Raw genomic sequence first — 19,188 nt, forward strand, 5'->3', positions numbered from 1 at the left:
CCACCAGCCTTTGAGGATGGCATGGTACAAAATCAAATTTTTTAAAATTTGGTTTCCAAGAAAGCCCTCGAATAGTGCCATGTCCTTTCTGGAACAACCACTGATCTGGGAGCCTGGGATCACATCCTTTTCCCAACTCAGCAGAACAGGCCCTTGAACTCAAGGTGGTGGTAGGAAAATGATAGTGCAGATAATGCAGACTATTTTCTGCCCATTAATCTTCCAGGACCAAGGCCATCATCTTTGTAGATTTGTTGATTTCTCAAAATGGCTTGACTAATGACTTATGGAAATTGATTTTGTATGAACTACCTCCTGTGTACATCTGTGAAGGAATTTGCGCCTTACACCTGGTGAATTGTGTAAGTTACAGACATTTAGATGGGGTCACTATAGCTACTGTTCTTTGGAAGAGAAAAACACCAGGACAGCTGTAAACAGGGCTGCTCACAATGTGTGATTGCAGGAACGTTCACAAACTAGAGTTATTTGAGAAACTTTACTAATAAAATTCAGGACTTACAAAAGGTCTTAAAGGATCTTTTATGACTGAGAAGCATTGATTTCACTGAACTGGAAGAGGGCACAAAACCTAATTCACTGAGAAAGCTGCTGATTAAATTATTGAAAGAGATTTTATCTCCTGGCTCTTACACTTGCTCTGAAAGAAAAGCTGTTTTTCTAGTTACAGATGAATTCCAGAATTTTCTTCTTCTTCCGAATATCAGTTTTGTACCACATTTGAATTCCATTGATCTGAGAGAGATTTGGGAAAAACTTTTAATGTCCCGTATGGCTTTGGGATTCAAAGGATTTCCATGTAATGAAGTATTGTCTTCTGGACTTTTCCCTTTCTGCTTTATACTTAGCAGGCGGTATTACAACACTAGCAGCTTGGGGCAGTTTAAATTTCATATTAGAACTCTAGGATCTTAAATGAAATCCCAAAGGGAGTTTTTATCCCTTTTCTTTTCAGCATGTGTCAATGGAAACAATCCTCTGAAGGTCAAGAACAAGTGCTGTCCCTAAATATAGAATTCCTTTGGTTCTCACAAAAGCGGTGTTCACCACGGGAAGGGACTGGACTTCTGAGGAGGATGCAAGTTTTGATTTCATAAAGTTTATTTTGCAGAAGGGTTGTGGACAAAGTCTTGGAGACTGGTACGGATCAGCAATATTATCAGCCCACAGCAAGGTTTTATGTTCCAAGGCTCCTGGCATGTAACCTGGGTCCTTATTTTCCATGCTACTGATTCTGGTATTATGTTAAATAAAAACAAGGGCAAAGAAGACTTTTAATAACTATGTTTTCCATTGCAGACACAAAGCAGATAATGTAAAGGGGGCAAGCATAGCTTATAAAATTTATTTGAGTAGGACCTGACTGAAAGCAAACTTATGTCAGCACTCTCATCAGCAATATTATGTGGCTGTAGCAGCACGTCTATTTTATTATTAGGAACACAAAGAGCCAGTTGACTTGATTGCATGTGGAATGGCCACCTCATATATTTGCTGTAATCCTTGTCATTAAATATTTTTAAGGGCCCTTGATGGGAGCTGGAAAAACAAACAAACAAACAAACAAAAAAAAAAAACAAACCCCAAACAAATAATGGGGGAAAATACCTCTAGGAGTAAAACAAGATATAGGGAGAAAGACCGGTTACAGGAGATAAGCCTGGGTCCAGATCTCTTCTCTGCTATGCACTTTCCAAGAGAGTGTGATCAAATGATTCTCTGGATTAGATTTTAAACAAGAATTTGAGCATCCATTTGAACCCAAATTTACCTAATATCCAAATGATCTGGGAACAGGTTTAAGTGACCTCCTGAGTAAAGCTGTGAAGAAGCTTCAGCTCAGCCTATAGAGGAGGCCATGGTGTCTTCGCCAAGGTTCCCACTGTTTGTCAGATACTTTGCAGCCTTCCTATGGCCACTGTATGACAGATGCAATCATGTGGCTGATACTCCTTCCCAGAAGGTCACAGTCTGGTGCTGGCTCAGATACCTAAGTGACAGATGTGTGGATGCACCTCTTGGGCTCCTGGTGCTTTCTCTCCATCAGATTTGGGCCACACTGTCCTGGTGTGTGAATAGAGACATAAGACTTCTGTGCCTCAAAGCAGTATTTTGAAGAAACAATCAATAAAAACTGTGAGGTAGTGAGATACTATGTCGATAAGAACCATAAAGTAGCTATGACGGCTCCCTATTGTCAAGGTAGGGAAAATGCTGTGCTGCAGTTACCTAGGAGGCCATAGGGAGCTGAGATGGTTCTCATCAGTTCTCTGGGAGGTCCCTCAGGCTGGCTTTATCAGATCCTCATGTTCCTTTATGAAACACAGATGCTGATTCTTGACACATTTGTCTCCACCAGTTACTGATATATAGGTGCCATATGGCTAGCCCCAAACCCAACAACTGCACTGTGGCAGGTAGAGGTTGAGGTGGGTCTTTCAGAGCAGGTTTAGCCAGACAGTAGCCAGATGACAATGGGAGGTAGCTCAGCAGCAGAGCCCCTCCTTGCCTTCCTCACATGCCTGTCATGAAGTGCAAAAATCTGTTTGAAAATTCTTTCAAAGCAAAGGTCTCCATGTTTGTCAACAGCTTTATTTTGTTAACGGAATAAAACATGAAGTGGAGCAGCAAAAAAAAGTAGCTACAGGGAAAGAGCATGACGCAATGTAGATGATGTAGCCCAGCAACCAAGGAAGGCCTGTGAGGGTGGGTGCTGGTAGGTGGGGCTTGAAAACCCAGCTCAAGGAATTTAGCCAGATGCTGAGAAGAAAGCTGACTGCAAGTGAAATATTCTGTTTAGATTTTCCACAGCATGAAGTTCCCATAATGTCAATCTTCATCTGTCTGCTTGTGAGGGCCACTTGCAGGACACTGTAGGGATGAACGTGCTCTTGGCAGAGGTGAAGCCCATTGGTGCAGCAGCAGAGGAAGCCTCCTCTGGTGCAGAACACTGTGCTGAGAACAGGGACAAGCAGATTCCAGTCTGTATGCCTCTCAGTGGGCTTCCTTTTCACAGCTCCTAAAATTCTCATTAAACATTACTGTAAGTGTTGAAATCAGGTTAAGAAACTTAATCCATTGTTTGAAAAATCATTGAGACTGTCAACTTGATGTTGTGTGTAGTTATTCAAGTTCTAAAGCCCTGACAAATAGAGCTCACAAGAGAATTGACAGATGACTCTTAACTTCAAACAACTTTGCTTTTTTATTGTAATACGAATTATTAATATTTTCTGCTTTACAAACTTGTATTATTCACTAAAGACCCGGTTGTGGACTGCAGCTTTCAGATATATTAGTGATGAATTGTACTTGTTCTGCAAAAACCCAGGGCTCCATATTTGCTAAGTCTCAACAGTTGTCATCATTTTCCCAAGTTCCATTAGAAAATATTATCTGGAGCTGCTGTGAATCACAGATGTTTGATCTGAAGGACAGGCTTGGTGGTCCAGGCCATATGTAAGGGCCCCTTGATGAAACTCTACACGGGGTCAGTTTCAGTGATGGTCCATCTTTGAAGCAAACATTTTCCTTTTTCTTGCCCATCAGCAGAAAAATGTTAATTGATTTTTGAACCCTCAGTCCCTACTGTAGAGAAAGACAACAGGAGGTGGAAACAGATTTTGTTATCTTTCCTGGTGGTTCATCTTGCCATCTCGAAGATCCATCTGCCTACAGGGAGTGGGGGACATACAGAAAGAACATCTGTGAATATCCCATGTCATTACACTCCCAAAGCCAATGGCAAAGGCCTTGGCAAGATGCAGGGTTTTCAAACATGAGTCTTTTCTGCAAGTGTTTAGACAGATGGTTTGCTACTGTATGGAGCTTCTTCAGGGAATTTACTTCTATTCTCAATGTTGCAATTACTGTAGGCTCAGGACTGGCTGTCTCCTGCTGAGTTTCTGAACAGTGTTTGTTTTTGCTTGATGAAATTCTGTCTTAGATTTTTTAGTGATTATTCTATATTGTATTCTGCCAGGCTTTGAAATGAGATCAAATTGCTTTTCCCTTAGCATTTACTTACAAAACATATGTCAGCCAAATCTTGAAGTTCCTACTTGTGTACCAGTCACCCTCTGAAATCAGTGGGACATTTGCCTGAGCAAGCACTGTGTGAAAACCAAGTAAGAAGGTGAGGGGGATTTCTTGGCTGTGGAATAGCAGCATGCAGCAGAAAATGTTTTATTTTCTCTGACAGAGGTAAATTATAAGATATTAATACTTTTAAGACAAGGGTTGGCCAAGCCCATGGTGGAAATGGGCACTAGGGTTGAACTAAAACTGTTTTCCAGTTTGCCAAAATGTTTACATGTGTTTAAGTTGATTTCAGTCTGAATCAAACCAAACCCCAAATTTAGAGATATTTCCAGTGAGCTGGAAAATCTGCTCACCAAAATTGATAGCTTCCGTTATTTTTGCTGACAACTTAGCTATGAATTTGGTAAGAGAATCCATTTCACTGAGAAGCTGTGGAAATCTCTGGCCCCAGATGCACCAAGAATGCATATTTAGGCAAAAGCTTTCGACTGGAAGTATTTCATACAAAGTATTCTGTGCTCAGTTAATTGGTGTTTTTAAATTAAACTCTTGTAAAAGAAACTTACGCTAATCTCTATTAGACACAGTCCAGATCACATACAAACACTTTTATTTGCCACATGGTGTGAAAGTAAATATGAACTTTGAAATTCTGGCCCTTTGTGAGGGTGTTTGCAGCATGGTCTCTTGTATTTCACAATCAAAGAACATTTGAAGAGCTGTTGTGGAACCACATTTCTATCAGAAGCACTTCTCCTTTTCATAACTCCACACAAGGCAGACTTTACCGCACACAAAGGGTGGAACTCATTGCTGAGAAAATAAATAGCACAAGACTATTTAGATCCTTGAAAAACAAACTTGGTGGTCTTTGCCATGGTCTATCGAGTAGAAAAAATAGTAGACTTTCTTTCCTATTCCAAATATTTAGTAGATTGCTACACACTGCAGCCACTGTCCTACTGTCTGTATTAATTAAAGCAAATAGGGCTGATTTTGTGTTCATGTACCACACATGACTGCTGTGATGTCAGTGGAGTTCATGTCATTATTAAACAGGTGTGTTAATGGACTCAAGTCTAGATACTAGTAAATGCTTAGAAGATGTCTTTTAAAATGAATTACCAGTCACTCAAATTTGCAGCTAACTATTACAGTGATTTAATAATTATAGAAGTTTATTTGTGTATGACTTTTAAGATTTTTCAGTTGAGTCTACATTAATAAGCTCTGATTTCTTGCAGAAATGCAGATTGTGTGTAGGTGTGTCTGTCTGTGTGTGTCCCTGACACCTCTTGAATTCATGGGCTGACTTCCACCAGATTTGTCAGAGAAGTAAAGATGTCTAAGACAAGCAAGCTTCAGAAAGCAGATGGCCGGGTGAAAGAAAATTATGTTGGGAGGGTCTGACAGTAGAGAAAAGAGCAGAATGAGAGTGAATGTTATTAGAAATTAGAGAATCCATATGGAGGAAAAACCCTTAGAGATGTCTCAGTTGCAGTAAAATTTTAGGTATCAAAGTCATTCATGAGACACAAATCTGAAGGAAACTGGTTTCATTGACTCTTGTGCTTATATTTTGCAGCATATCTGCTTTTATTTGCATTCAAGTATTTGGGTAAGATTAAAAAAGTGTCTTTCTCTGGAAAAGTTTTAGCATATGGGTGATTGTACATTCTTGGAAAGAGAGCAGTATTTTCTGTGAACAGAGAACTGAAGCAGGCTCTGAGTAACTGGGATTCAATAATGGTATGGTGGGTAATATTTGGTAACTATCGTCTGTTTTTCTGTTGTTGGGGTCCATCACCTGTTTTAAAAATTGAGTTAGTGATGCTTAAATTCTTTGGAAAGTGTTTTGGCTACCTCAAAGAAATGGTCCCTGAGGTAGATGTAACTAAAAGCTCCCTGTACTTTAAAATCTAGTTTCTTGCTGATGAGGCTTTTGACTGTAAGATATTTGAATCACACTTTTTAAGTATATACAAAAATGGCCACTTTAATTGGTGCCAAAACATGAGGAGTCACAAAGAGACTAGGCTTCTCTTAACGTTTTCCTTGTGCTACTTCATAAACAATAAAGTCAAAAGATGCCATGCAAGGCATAGGAAACCTTTTGGTTTAGCTCTTAGTCTAGAAAAGTTTGAATATGTTGCTAATTAATACAATCATGTACTGTGGATGAATGTGGGTGTGTTGTCTTAAGTATGGGAGGGTTTTGAGGTTTGCTACGCTTCTGTCAACTGGTTTTGTATTGGTACAAGGCATATGAGATATTTCTGTCAGATACTAAAATATAGGGAGGCTCAGAACTTTATGTTGAATGTCTCTCCATACCAGTATAATAATTTCTTTCTTTTGTTTGAATAAAGAGTTTGAGAAAAATTCTTTCCAGAGCTAACATTTCTGGAAGCTTTTAAGGAATGCATAAAGCTTTGATGTTGTCTTTAAAGACATTAAAGATGAGTCTAAGTGAGAGTTTCTGGAAAGGTTTAAACCAAACTGGTCTAATCAGATGTAGAGAAAGAGTTGCTGGATGGTTCTGCTGATTCTCCACATCACTTGTGTGTGACAGAGTTTTATACCATGACAAGAAACAAAACCTAATTTGCTCTGAAACCAAAGCTCAGGTGTTAGATAGCAGAGCAGGGTTAGGACTGAATGTGCTCTGAAAGATGTACCATGGCTTTGTTCCAGCTCTGATGAGGAAGCCACGATGGCTGAGGGATAAAATATAAAACGTGCAAACAATTTCCTGGGTAGGAAGGCCTACTTTAGTATAGAAAACTTATTCAAACAACATGTTCTGTAAACAAATTAATAAAATACTGGCCAGTTTTTCCCCAAATTCATGTGGTTGCATTAGGGTCAACTGGGGCCCAATTAACTTGTGTTAGCTTCCCAGGGTCATCTGATCTTGGCAATTTTCATCATTCTAATAAAAATTGGTTTGATTTCTAGTGCAGAGAACAGCTGTGATTCCAGGTCTTCGGCTTTGTTGAATTCCAAGGAGCAGTGTGCAAACAAACTAATCATCTGAGGTCTCAGCAATGAGCATGGGGAAGTGTGAGTTATGTGCATCAGTAACTTGTGCAAGGGAACTAATTAGGAGCAGATGCTTAAATTTTCCTAATGTTTATATGAGGAAAACAAATTGCCCGCTGGCAGAAAAAGCCATCTGTAAAAATGGCTTTCCAGCCTCATAATTTGAAATGTTTTTATTATATTCCTAATTTGCATGTACAAAATAAATTGTGACTATATATATTCAATTGGCAATGTAGCCTGAGTTATGTAAGGCTTAAGGTCTGGACCATGTCACCCATCAGTTCTGTAAGCCCATGACGTTCAGCTGAAGATTAGATGTTCGTAGACCACTTTTTATGAAGAAATAATATCTATTTCATCAAAAAATAACGTGCATGGAGAATCTTACAAAATCAACACGAGTAAGAAAAGTTATTTTTCTCTGATTCCCTAGAAAACTAATAAGCATTTGCTAGTAAATAAATGCTTTCCTCTCTTTTTCCGTTCCACTAGACAAGAGAGAATAAATGAGTTGTTAAAACATTGCTGTCATGTAAAGGAGTAATGTTCTCAAGATATGAAAAAACATTCTCTCCCACTTGCAGAATCCAGCCTCTTTTAAAAATAATGAATACGAAAGTTTAGGCATCCCTTTGAATAAATTGTGTATGTCCCACACAGTGAAAGACCTGTCCATTCCCATAGATGTCAGCTGGGACATAAAAGTTTATTTTGGCTGCTCTCTCCAAGTCCTCCTGCCGTGGGCCAGAATGCTTCCCTCCACCACCTGTGTGCTGCACTGACTGGCTCAAAACCAGACCACAGACCGTAGGCTAGGGAAGCAATTATTTGTTTCTCAGATTCAGTCTACTGTAGCTTGAAACTGGCTTTGCAAAAAGTGTAGGAGAGGAGTGTTATGATAGCATAGGGGTGCTTTTCCTTCTGGGGAAATCTTGACCCCATGTGCTGGGCAGTGTCGGGGTGTTTTACTGCCCTCTCTTGCATGCCAAAGACTAAAAAAACCCTTTAGCTCACTGGTGTTACTGCAACTCTGCTGAACCTGCAAGGCAGTCATTGAGTCTGATTCCTCGTATGTCACAGGCCACATCATTTTGCAAAGTTACTCCTGAACAGAGATCAGTAATGTGCATTAGCAAAAAGTGTCTCTTCCAGGGTGGGCTTCAGCTGTGATCTGAGTACTTCAAGAGATGGAGACACTGTCCAATTTTTAAGGTCATCTGCTTCAACATTGAATGACAGACATGGATTTAAAGAAAAAAAAAAGTATGACTACGTGTCTAACTGGAATTTGTATGGATTTGATTTGACAGCTTTTGGTTCATGTCACTGTTTTGCATTCTAGGTTGAAAGAATCTGTTAGTACTGATATATACTCGATGTGAGGATACTTAGACATCAAAATCAAATCACCACTAAATATGCTTTTTGAGAAGCTGAGTATGAAGAGCTCTTCAGGTGCCTTGCTGTAGGGGAATATGTCGGTCGCCACAGCGTGTGAACTTCCCCTTCTGGTGACATCTCTGGACAATGCTTTCTCCAGCCGTTAAATAATTTTAGTGACTCCGTTCTGCTTCATTCTCAAACATCCAGCATCATTTTCTGAAAAACATCCAAACTGATAGCAATGATGTGCATGTGACTATTACAGACATGGGGAAAATTATCTTGCTTCTGCCTCACATCTCATCCAGTTGCACCCTGAGCCATGGCATTTGTTGGTTTTGCCAGAGAAGCAGGCTTGGGGCTTAGGTTGAGCTTGTCTCCTCCGTCTGTATAGTCCTTCAGCAAAATCCCTGCTTTCCTATTGCCTATTCTACTGTTCTGCTTGCCTGCCTCCCTCTAGTCTATGGAAAAATTCCAAGATTTCCAAGGTCTCAGGTGCTGGCACTAATTTCTCAAGTAATTGCATTTTCCCTGGTTGTCTTTTTTTCCTGTAGCCAATTCTATTTTGTTTAAATGGACACACCTTAACTGATCCAGCTTTTCATGTCTTTATTTCCATATCATTAAGGAAATCACTTAGAAATGTACAGGCTAGGATCAGTGACTCAGCTGGCCTCACTACTAGGCTGGTGTTTCTCTCATATTAGCTGCTTTCTGAGATCGGTAGTTCTCCAGTTATCCAGCCATTTAGTATGTCCTTGTGTGTAGATCAGGCCTTGATTACTCCTTTTGTTCTTCACTCTTCTACAGCTCTTGAAAACGCTGAAGTGAAGATTTTCAAAGCCTCTGGAGAGATCTGTTTGCTCATTTCTCAGCTAATTGAATTTTTCCTAGGCAGTTTTGACATTTTAGCCTGTAACACTTTTTTTTTTTTCTTCTTTTTTTTTTTTTTTCCCCTCAAAAGCAAAGAAGGGAGGGAGATCCACAGGAGTTATGAAGTGGCACAGATCTATTGCATTTAAACCAGACAGTCTTATCCCTGGTCTGAATATAAACCAATCTTTCTACACTCCAATTCTTCAGTTTTCTGTTGGCCTGTTTCTCCTTTCTTACCCAGGAGGTAATTCACTGAACTCAATGGAATTGCTCTGGGATATTCAGAAACACTATGATTTTTAACAGGGAAGATTGTCAAATCTTGGAAAAAGTTGTAACTTGTGAACTCTCTGTCCCTTGAAGTATTTGAATTAAAACCAGATACCTTACATCAGATATACTCTGTATCAACCACATGGTCATGGGTATGATGTGGAAATCACTGTGGAAAAACCCATGGCCAGTTCTGAGCAATTAGGAATAGACTACTATAAAATCCCATGCCTTAAAATCTCTGGATAGCTGTCTCTGGCATGGATAGAACCAGTCACCAGCAGAATTTTGAGTGGAGGATATCCAGGACAGGACATGTAACTTTTCCACTGCATTAACAGAAGCTGTAAAAACAGGTGCTAGTTATGTACCAGCACCTCTGAATAGGTTCCAGCGTTGTCTAAATGTCCTACACAAGTTGGGTAGGCTGTCCACTTTGCGGTCACTAAGTTGGGTTCTCTTAGTTGTCTAGTCTCATCTCGTGCACCTTTTTTTTTTTTTTTCCCCAGGACACTGTGGTTCAGTTTTGTCTTATGTTCCTGTTATTGTTTTAGGCCAAGGGAAAAGTTGGCTGTCCAAGGGGTTTCTGACCTCTGTAAATGCAGACATGGCTGAAGAGTGGTAGCTGCTGAAAAGGCCAAGAGGACAAAGACAATTCAGGGTTAAGTTCATAAGTTGGTCAAGTTTAAAGATCCCATATGTGGGGTTTATGGAGCCATGTTTTTCAGTTTTAAAACATTTTTATTAAGTTTTCACAAAATGCAAATGAAAGGTCATAAACAAAACCCAGGATCCTGCTCAGAGTTACCCTGAAATAAATGTGGAATAACTGCCTTACAGTCAGGCAATGACTCCAGCTTTAAGTTGTTGAGGCTAAAAGGAGAGCCTGACCCCATGAGTATTTTCAAACGTGCAGTTATAAAGCATGCAATGTTCTCTTAATAATTTAGGCTAAGAAATTTACAGGCTGCCATTCACTAAAGATTGAGTTTAACCAGTGAAGTTTTGTTTAAATGCTCTTTTGGATTCAAGTGTCATAAGAATGGAATGTATCCAGTGACCCATACAGACTTTCCTGTGCCTGTTACCAGTGTCACAGCTCGTGGTCCCCCGGGCACCAGGAAATTGTCCTCATGGCACCTCTGTCAAACAGGAAAGCATTGTATTCCCTCAAGAAACTGAGGTACACAGTGATGAGGGACTTCCTTATGGTCACGAGGGGAAGCCTTGTGTAGGGCAAGGATAAAACTCTTGTTGACTTCATCATGGCCAAGATTTCAGCTGGACTTCCCCAAGTTCCATAGGGAACTCAGTAAAGTGTTGAACTGGAGAAGAGCCATCAGGGCAGCTCCTGTTGAGATGACAGGTCAGGATTTTTCAGCTGGTGAAATCAAAGGAGGACTGAAAATCCTGTATTTTCCTGCCTTTCCACTTCTGCTGCTGTGTCTGTTCTATTTTAGAAGGAGGTTCTCATCAGCTGTGGCATGAAAAAGCACGGGCTACCTTGGATGTAAACACCTCCACTGTTTAAACAGACCTTCAGATCCTGGGACTGACCTTTTTTGTCCTTGCTGATCTGGATTTGGTTAGCATTATTAGGATTTGCTTCCCTTAATTCAAAGTTGTATAAAGACTATCTTCTCTTGAATCCTTGCAGTCTATTCATTGACACCAGGGGAATCTACAGTGCATTGCAGAGGGTGAGTGTCCCCACAGAGTTAAATTACACATAGAAAGTGAACTCCTGGCCCTGCTGCAATGAAGGGAAGACTTGGCAGCCAAATAGGGATTTCACCCAGACACCAGCCCTTTCTTCTGAGCCCTGTGCTCCGCAGGATGTGCTCTTTCTATTAAAGTCTCACTCCAGGACTCCACAAGGGCACTGTGAGAAAACCACTGTTGTCTCTCATATCAGATTTAGGGTCTGCAGTGCTCAAGCCATGAAAGCTCCACAGAGGCTGGGCAGTCAAATCCATGGAAATCAAATGAGAATTTGAATAAAGCCTCTGGTTAATAAGTCGTTCCCAAGTCCAATAAACATAACTGGAAATAAATTGTATCCATACATTTCACAGTTTGATTTACATTAAAATGAAAACACAAGAAAGACCTGCCATTGACAAGTTCAAACAATGCAAAATTCTGCACAGTTTCTGTTTGTTCAACCATAATTTATCGCTCAAATATTCCATTGAGATACAGATAAATCAATAGTACTACACTACTTGTGATTTATCTTGGAGCCGTTTAAAAAAACAGATTATTGTTTTCCTATGCTGGTAGTCTGGGCCTATCATAAAAACCATCATACGTATAACATTTTGCTGTTCATGGCCCAAGCAAAATGCCTTCTGACAAACGGCCTGTTTTCACAGTTCAGACAGTTTTGCTTCTGTTCAAACTTCAACCTAGCCAAGTTTCTCATATGCTTGGTATCCAAAACAAAACTGTCACTCAGCTCCAGATTTAATCTCTGAATATATTTTTGACAAATGGGGTTCAATCATTGAGCCATTTAATACAAGCATCATGTTAAGGAGGTCAGTTTGGAAGCGGTGGAGCACCATTTGTGCATTTGCACACCACTCGAACACTGACAGGAGCAGTGATTCAGAGCTGGTAGCATTGTTGTTCAATAAATATTATTGGACGTAGCAGGGAAAGGAATTCTCCCCCAGTCCCTATGGCCCCTATGGCTCTTGGCAGCATTTCTGAGGTGAGTGAGTCATTAGCAGCTGCGCGGGATGGGGGGAAGGCTGAAGCGCAGCATGTCACAGCTTCTAGCTGGGCTTCTCCACCCTTCCAGGAGTTCAATGCTTTTTTTCCCAAGTATCCGGGATTATAGAAGAAACCTTGGTGCTGCAGATTGTGAGCTGGCTTTGGGTGGGGCTTAAGTGAGGATATTCATTTAACACTTGCCAGAATGGGGATTATTAGAGTCATAGAATTGAGACTGGATGGGACCTCTGGAGATCATCTAGTCTAACTCCCTGCTAAAGCAGCTGAGTCCTAAAGATCATGGATAGAGATTCCAGGACCTATCTGGGCTGTCCTTCAGGGCTTGTTCTCTGGGTTATTCCCACAACAGGGACCAGAGAAAGATGGATTTACATACGTACTTTGATCAGGAAAACAAGAGGCAAAGAAAGAATGAAAGCCGAGTTTGTTCATCCTAATGTGGCAAGCTCTGGCCTACCAGGAGGGGGTCCTCTCTCCTGCCCCCAGCTTGGGGTGGATACTGCCCTATTTTGGTGTGTAGAAAGTCAAGAATTCACTGGGAATTCACAGATCCACTGTCAGTAGCAATAGCAAATTTTGTTAGGTCCAAACTGGACTGGACTGGAGACCAGAATTCCATTAGGCCATTCTAGCTAAGGCCAAATCTTTGCTGCACTGGGCATCTGCAACTAGAATCAAGCTATTTGTCCTGCTGTCCCTGCTGGGTTTCTCATACCCCTGTTTATCAACTCTTGCTCCCAGAGCACCTTGACAGCAAGTCCCAGTTTTCAGGGTACCAAGGGCGCTGTTAAAATAGCATCCCACTCCATTTTATGCATCAAAACACTGCCTACTATTAAGCTGGGTAAGCACCTTTGAAAAAGTACCACACATCTATCCATCTTACACTGCGCTGGGAACTCCACCTCTTTGGCCTCTCTGTGATTTCCAAATGCTGGGCAGAGTTTTCCCAGCCAGTCCGTGGTATCTGCCCAGAGTGCTCCTCTGCTTGTGTTTTGGCCACTGCCTCCCTCATCAACTCTGCCTCTCCCAGATTCTCCCATAGGAATCGAGCAGGATTTCCTGCTGCCTTTCAAACCATTCACAGCTTTGAGGGTGTGAGGGAGCCAGTTTCTCCCATGTGCTTGTCTCCATGCCAGCCAAAGCCCTGGGGACAGGGTTGGTTCTTGGCCATACCTCTGACATTCACACCTCTGCACACCCCTGTGGCTGCTGTGGGCACTGTCTATAATTGCAAGAAAACAAGGTGACTCCCTGTCCTGAGCACGTGATTACTACTTGATCAAGGCACTGCTTTATACTCAAGCACTCACAGACAATTTGCTCACTCTGTTTCTCTCCGTCCTTACAGTCTAATGCTCCTGCAAGGGTCATAGATAGAGCTTATACCTGGATCTTTGCATTAAAAACCTGTTTTTCTAATGCACTGGAAAATGCATTCCTGCACCTCTCTTCACACCCAGGGCAGGCACTTAACCTTTATTTGACTCTGCCACCAAAGCAGACAAAAAGGTTTGAAAGCCTGTTAAAAACTTCTCCCCAGCTCTGGCAGCTCAGCCTGGTATAATATTTCAGAGCTGAGCTGGGCTTTTTCTGCTTCACGCGTTGCCATCAGTGACAGCAATTTTGAATGCATTTTTAGGGGGAAGTCTGCACATGAGTCCTTGTAATAGCAGCCCTTGCCTGTTATTACCACATGCTGCTTCTGGGGGGCAATTTGTCTGGAGTTACCACTACACCGCTAAAATTTGCAACTTTCTCCCACGTAAATTGTGAACAGACAAAGCAAAATTGGTCTGTGACACTGTTCCCCGTGACTTAGCTCTTTTCTACAAGTACTTCCTTGTTGATATCACCACACTAACCTTGAGTTGAAGTTGGCTTGGGAATAGGGCACCCATTGGATTTTGTTGAAATCACTCTCGGGTAGGTTTAGCAGAGAGCACCAGCTGAAAACGTACAGGGCACACCAGTAGCCTCCTGATGCTTTCTGCCCCATTCCTGCAGGCAGCCCCTCCAGATCACCAGTTGTTCTCATTTCTCTTCCCTTGATTTCCTCAGATATTGTTGACATATTTCAGATTCCCCTTCAGTGTGGGAAAAGGGAACTTGGGCCCTTGCTCAACTCAGCTTAATCCAGGCCCTGCAGGCAAGGAAGGTGCCTCCAGCTGAGGTCACTGGGTGGGATTGGTTAACCCAAGCTTTCTTTTTTCTCCCCCTGACCCAAACCATCACTCAATTACCTATACAGCAGTGGCATTATGGGAATTTTAATAAACCGGTAGATTGCAAAGGTCTTTGAGAGTTAGAAAGTTCATTAGTAAACTATGAACCCTGGCACTTTGCTCACTCGGAACTTGCTGCAACATTGAATACTGAACTTTTTCTTTAACTGGGCTTGTTTGCCTGATACCATATTCATGACAGACAGCAAGAGTTTACCACTGCTAAGGACTGTGCATTGTGACTTTGTCTCATCAGGGTACTTAGATGCCTACATTTAAATGTAAGCATAGTCCTACCAAAGTTAATGAGACTTAAGGGTCTACACTCTGTACTCTAGGCAAACTGAAATCCAGAACCAATCCTGTCGAGTGAATAATTCATTCATTTAACAGATTTGATTTGTCTCTTGTTTCTATGCCTTTGTTTCCTTTGAATAACTATTTTTCTTTCTTTGCTCTTACTCTGCTTGCTGGCTGGTGTCCATTCATTTCCAGCACTGCCTCACTGTGTGGACTTCATCCCTCTTGTCTCCATTTCACTTCTCTTCCGCCTCAAACCCTTTGCCATTCCAGCGCTGATCCCGGCAGTACATCTTCTGTTCAAGAACCAGGAGCATCTACATTTGTGCAGTCAACTCAGGCTTGCTTGGGAGCTGGAAATTTTGATGAAATGCTGTTGTTGGAACAAAATGTTTATGCTACTTTTCTGGAGTTCCCCTTTATCCAGAGTCTGTCCAATTACTTAATTCCAGCTGTGGCCAAATATTTAATGATATAATTAATTGGCCATTGCAGATAATTCATACTATGTCAAATTTCATCTGATTACCCTATAGAGTTTTACCTGCATAAGCTTCATAGCAGTACTCTGTCATGGGTGAGAGGTTATTTATTGTGGTGCAAGAATGCAGCCACTTCCAGTGAGGAACACAGCAGCTGCATAAGTTTATTTGGCACTCAGTCATTGGAAATACAGGATATGGATCTAACCAAACCATAATAGAGACTTTCAGGAGGCAGAGTACAAACTTTTAAGGTCTTGAGTTACCATTTGGGTGGAACCTCCTGTTCCTGAAGCACTATTCAGATAATTCCACAAGATCCTCAGTGCAAATAAGACATCTGCTTTATACCTCCATCAGACAGGTGACTCTTCTGTAATGCAACACCCTTGTGAAATATGGTAGAGCTTATGATCAGTGCTAAGGAAAAAAAGCTCTTGTTTTGTAGCTACATTTATGTTACTTGTCCACTGAAAAGATGGATCTGGCTCTGTTAATGGAAGCTTGCATGCTCACAGCCAAAAGTAATATGCCTGCAGGCAGGCAAAAAAAAATTTATAACCCATCATTAAGATGATTTGGGAAACTAATATGTGTTTTGTGTATATATATTGTACTTAATTTTTCTCCACAACAGATGCTTATCATGGATTTTCTGTATGTCTGTTGCAACAAAAAAAACAGCAAGGAAAAAATCCCAAACTGACATTATTTATTATACTGCCATTGAAAAAAGATCATGAAAGTAAGTTGTAAAAGCTATTGGGCAACATTAAACTTGTGCTGCTGAGTTCACAGGATATCTCAGGGGACTCTGTGAACTCCTGTGCGCTCTGAGAGCTGGAATCTCTTGCACAGTTCTTGGGCACTGTCTTTGTTTTTGCAGTTTAAAAATTAGTAGGCTTGAGGGTAAGATAAATTATGAATGGGGGAAGATTTCAGACTAGCAAAGACTGTGGATCTTTGTGGTGAACTTCAGGATCATTGTTTCTTCTGTCATGGCTAAGATCTTTTGAACAACAGAAGCTCAAGATGGGGAGTCAGGGATAAAATTGTCACCAGAATGGATGTGTAAATAAAGCCATGAGTATTTCTCAAACAGTTGGATTTTTTCACTGGCAACTGTAGACTTGGAGTGACTAAAACATATAAATTTAGAAAATTGCTTTCCCCAGGTCCCTTCTATCATTAAAAAGTTAAAACATCTCCTTTTGACATTTTCTGAGCAAAACTTTTTAGTTCCTTCATTATAAACGTTCTATGTCAATGTTTATATTAGTTACTTTAAAACAAATACTTCAACAAATATATCAGGAATGAAACAAAAGGTTGGTTTGGGTCAATGCCAGCATGTTTTCTTTTTTCATCTCATCCAAAAAAATTAAAATTAAAATATTTTTTATCAGGTGGAGCCACATAATGTTAAAAAAGTATTTAATTATATACTGGAACAGCAAGTGAACTAAAAGTATGTTATTCACTGACTTTGTGTGCAAAGTGGTCTCAAAATGAGTTCAAATGACACAGCAAAGAGGTACGAGTCCAGTCATACATCGTGTCTTTTTTATTTTACTGAATAGAACAATTCTGCCCTTGAGGCAAGAGGGAAATTTGGGGGCAGTTTTCAAAGCATTTATCGTTGATGGTTACACTGTGACAGCTAAATGGGAGCTGAAAATAAGGCCAACAGAGTCATACAGTGGGAAAAATGTTTATTACGTTAACAAAGGTATAAATCAGAGTGCAGCAAAGTGTGTGAAATCACTGAATTCTCAGGGAGTTAAAGCTTTTAATTATGTGTAAATAAAGGCAACAGAAATAAGGAAAGAAGATGATTCTTCTGAGGTCACAACCTCTGGTGTTACTAGAAATTATGCAGGAGAAATAGTCCAACGCAGTTGCCTGGTGCTGCAAAGGGACACTGAGGGAAAGCTCACTTAATCTTGCTTTTTAAAACTCTGCAAAGAGAAATTTACATTTGGATGCAATGGAGGAAGCAGAGCTGCATGTTGAAGTGCTCTGAGGAGGTATGCTGTCACCAGACATGATCTGTTGTGGAATAAAAACTTTCTCCCCAAATCCAACCAAACAGCAGTAGACTGGATGAAAATGAAACCTGGCCTAACCAAAGGAACAGATCCCAGCAGAAACCATTGATTTGTGTTGGTGGGGTACCCAGTCAGTGTGATATTGTCCTCACTCCTTGACTGGATCCTCTGTGGAATTAATTATGTTTCTATATATGGCTTTGGTTTTTTATCATACACATTCTGTCAGGAACAACACAAATAGCCTATGATTTACAGACACCACTGGTGGTCCACACTGTAAGTAGGGCAAAGACCATTTTACTATCGCTATGCGCTGTCAGTAATGTGACTGTCATGGAGATCTTGGCTGGGGCTCCACATGGAGAGTTTTACTTTGCACCTAAAATGATGATGTGAGCCTCCTAGAGAAATATGAGAAACACAGCACATCCTCTGCAAATTCTGCATTGCTCCTGCAGGAAAATGATGTTCTTTCTGAGAATTTACAAGTAAATCTGCTGAATAGTTTATAAGATGAAAGCAATTAAAATCTGGGTCCCTTAAGTGTGTGCTACCTACATAAAATCTTGTTTTTCCAAAATCTTACTAGTAATGGAAAAATATCTGACTCTTGAAAGTTCTGATTCATGAAGGCTTGTTCACAGGCTGTGTTAGGAAACATCCAGTTGTAATTATGCTCAACAGCAACTATATCTATTTGCTGTGAGTGAAAGGGCTACAGGAAGGGTAATGTTGGTAGCTCAGGTGAGTGTAGTCATCATGCTTCTGGGGAGACTTTCAGAGTTTGGCAGCTCTTCATCCTGGCTGCATTGCTTACAGTAAGGCCACTAGCTGTAATGCCTCTCTTACAGCAGTCCCTGGTGTCCTGTGCTGTCACTGGAGGAGACTGTGTGCTGCTGTCACCATCAAGTAAATGTGCTGGGAAACTGAGGGAGCTGCAGCCCTTCCAGCACAGCGTTTCACGGTGTGGTGGGTTTGGCTGATGAAAGCGTTTGCCAGCAGAAAGTGTAATGATCAGAACTGCTGGTGTGCAGCAACACTCTTGCTCTCATCTCTCTATGGAGATGTGTTCAGCACCAAATAAATTCTCACCTGCTGTCTTTGTGCCTCCTCTGCTGCAGCCAATGACTCTCTGGAAGTATCCCAGAAAGCATCTTTCTAGGCCCCCACGAAGGCTGATAGTTGTAACGTAATGTACAGTATTCAATTCCTGGATGTTATCAGGAAAACAGAAGTACCCAAAAGTTTTCTTAGGGCAGTGTGATCCTGTAAATAACACTACCTGAACCATCACTGCAATTAGGACCCTGACCTACAGTGCTGAAACCATGCATCTGCCTTGTTTGAGAGGAGAGACCAAGCACGATGCTTAGAAACTTTTTCAGCTTCTTCTGGATTTAACCACTAGAGGGAATGATGACAAAGTTAATGGGTTTTGTTTAAAGTCAGACTATCTCTTTTGTGTATCAAGCATGATTCCACCAGCCCCCCATTGCTGCCAGGTGCCCAGTCCATGGGACCAGTAATCCTCACCCACACCAGGCTGGACTTGCCTATGCATAGCTGCTGAAGCACCTACTCCTCCCTGTACACCGAGTGTATCATGTTTGCTTGGCATGTGAGAACATGCTAGCAAATAAAATCTTAGCCACAGTGCTGGAACATTTTTGTTAGTGAAGGCCAAGGGGTCTTCCAAGAAAGTGTTCTGTCCTTGCTACCTGTGTCTCACTGGATTTATCTCACTGTTTTAGG

The sequence above is a fragment of the Columba livia genome, chromosome 6, assembly GCF_036013475.1.
Source record: "Columba livia isolate bColLiv1 breed racing homer chromosome 6, bColLiv1.pat.W.v2, whole genome shotgun sequence".
Lineage (NCBI taxonomy): Eukaryota > Metazoa > Chordata > Aves > Columbiformes > Columbidae > Columba > Columba livia.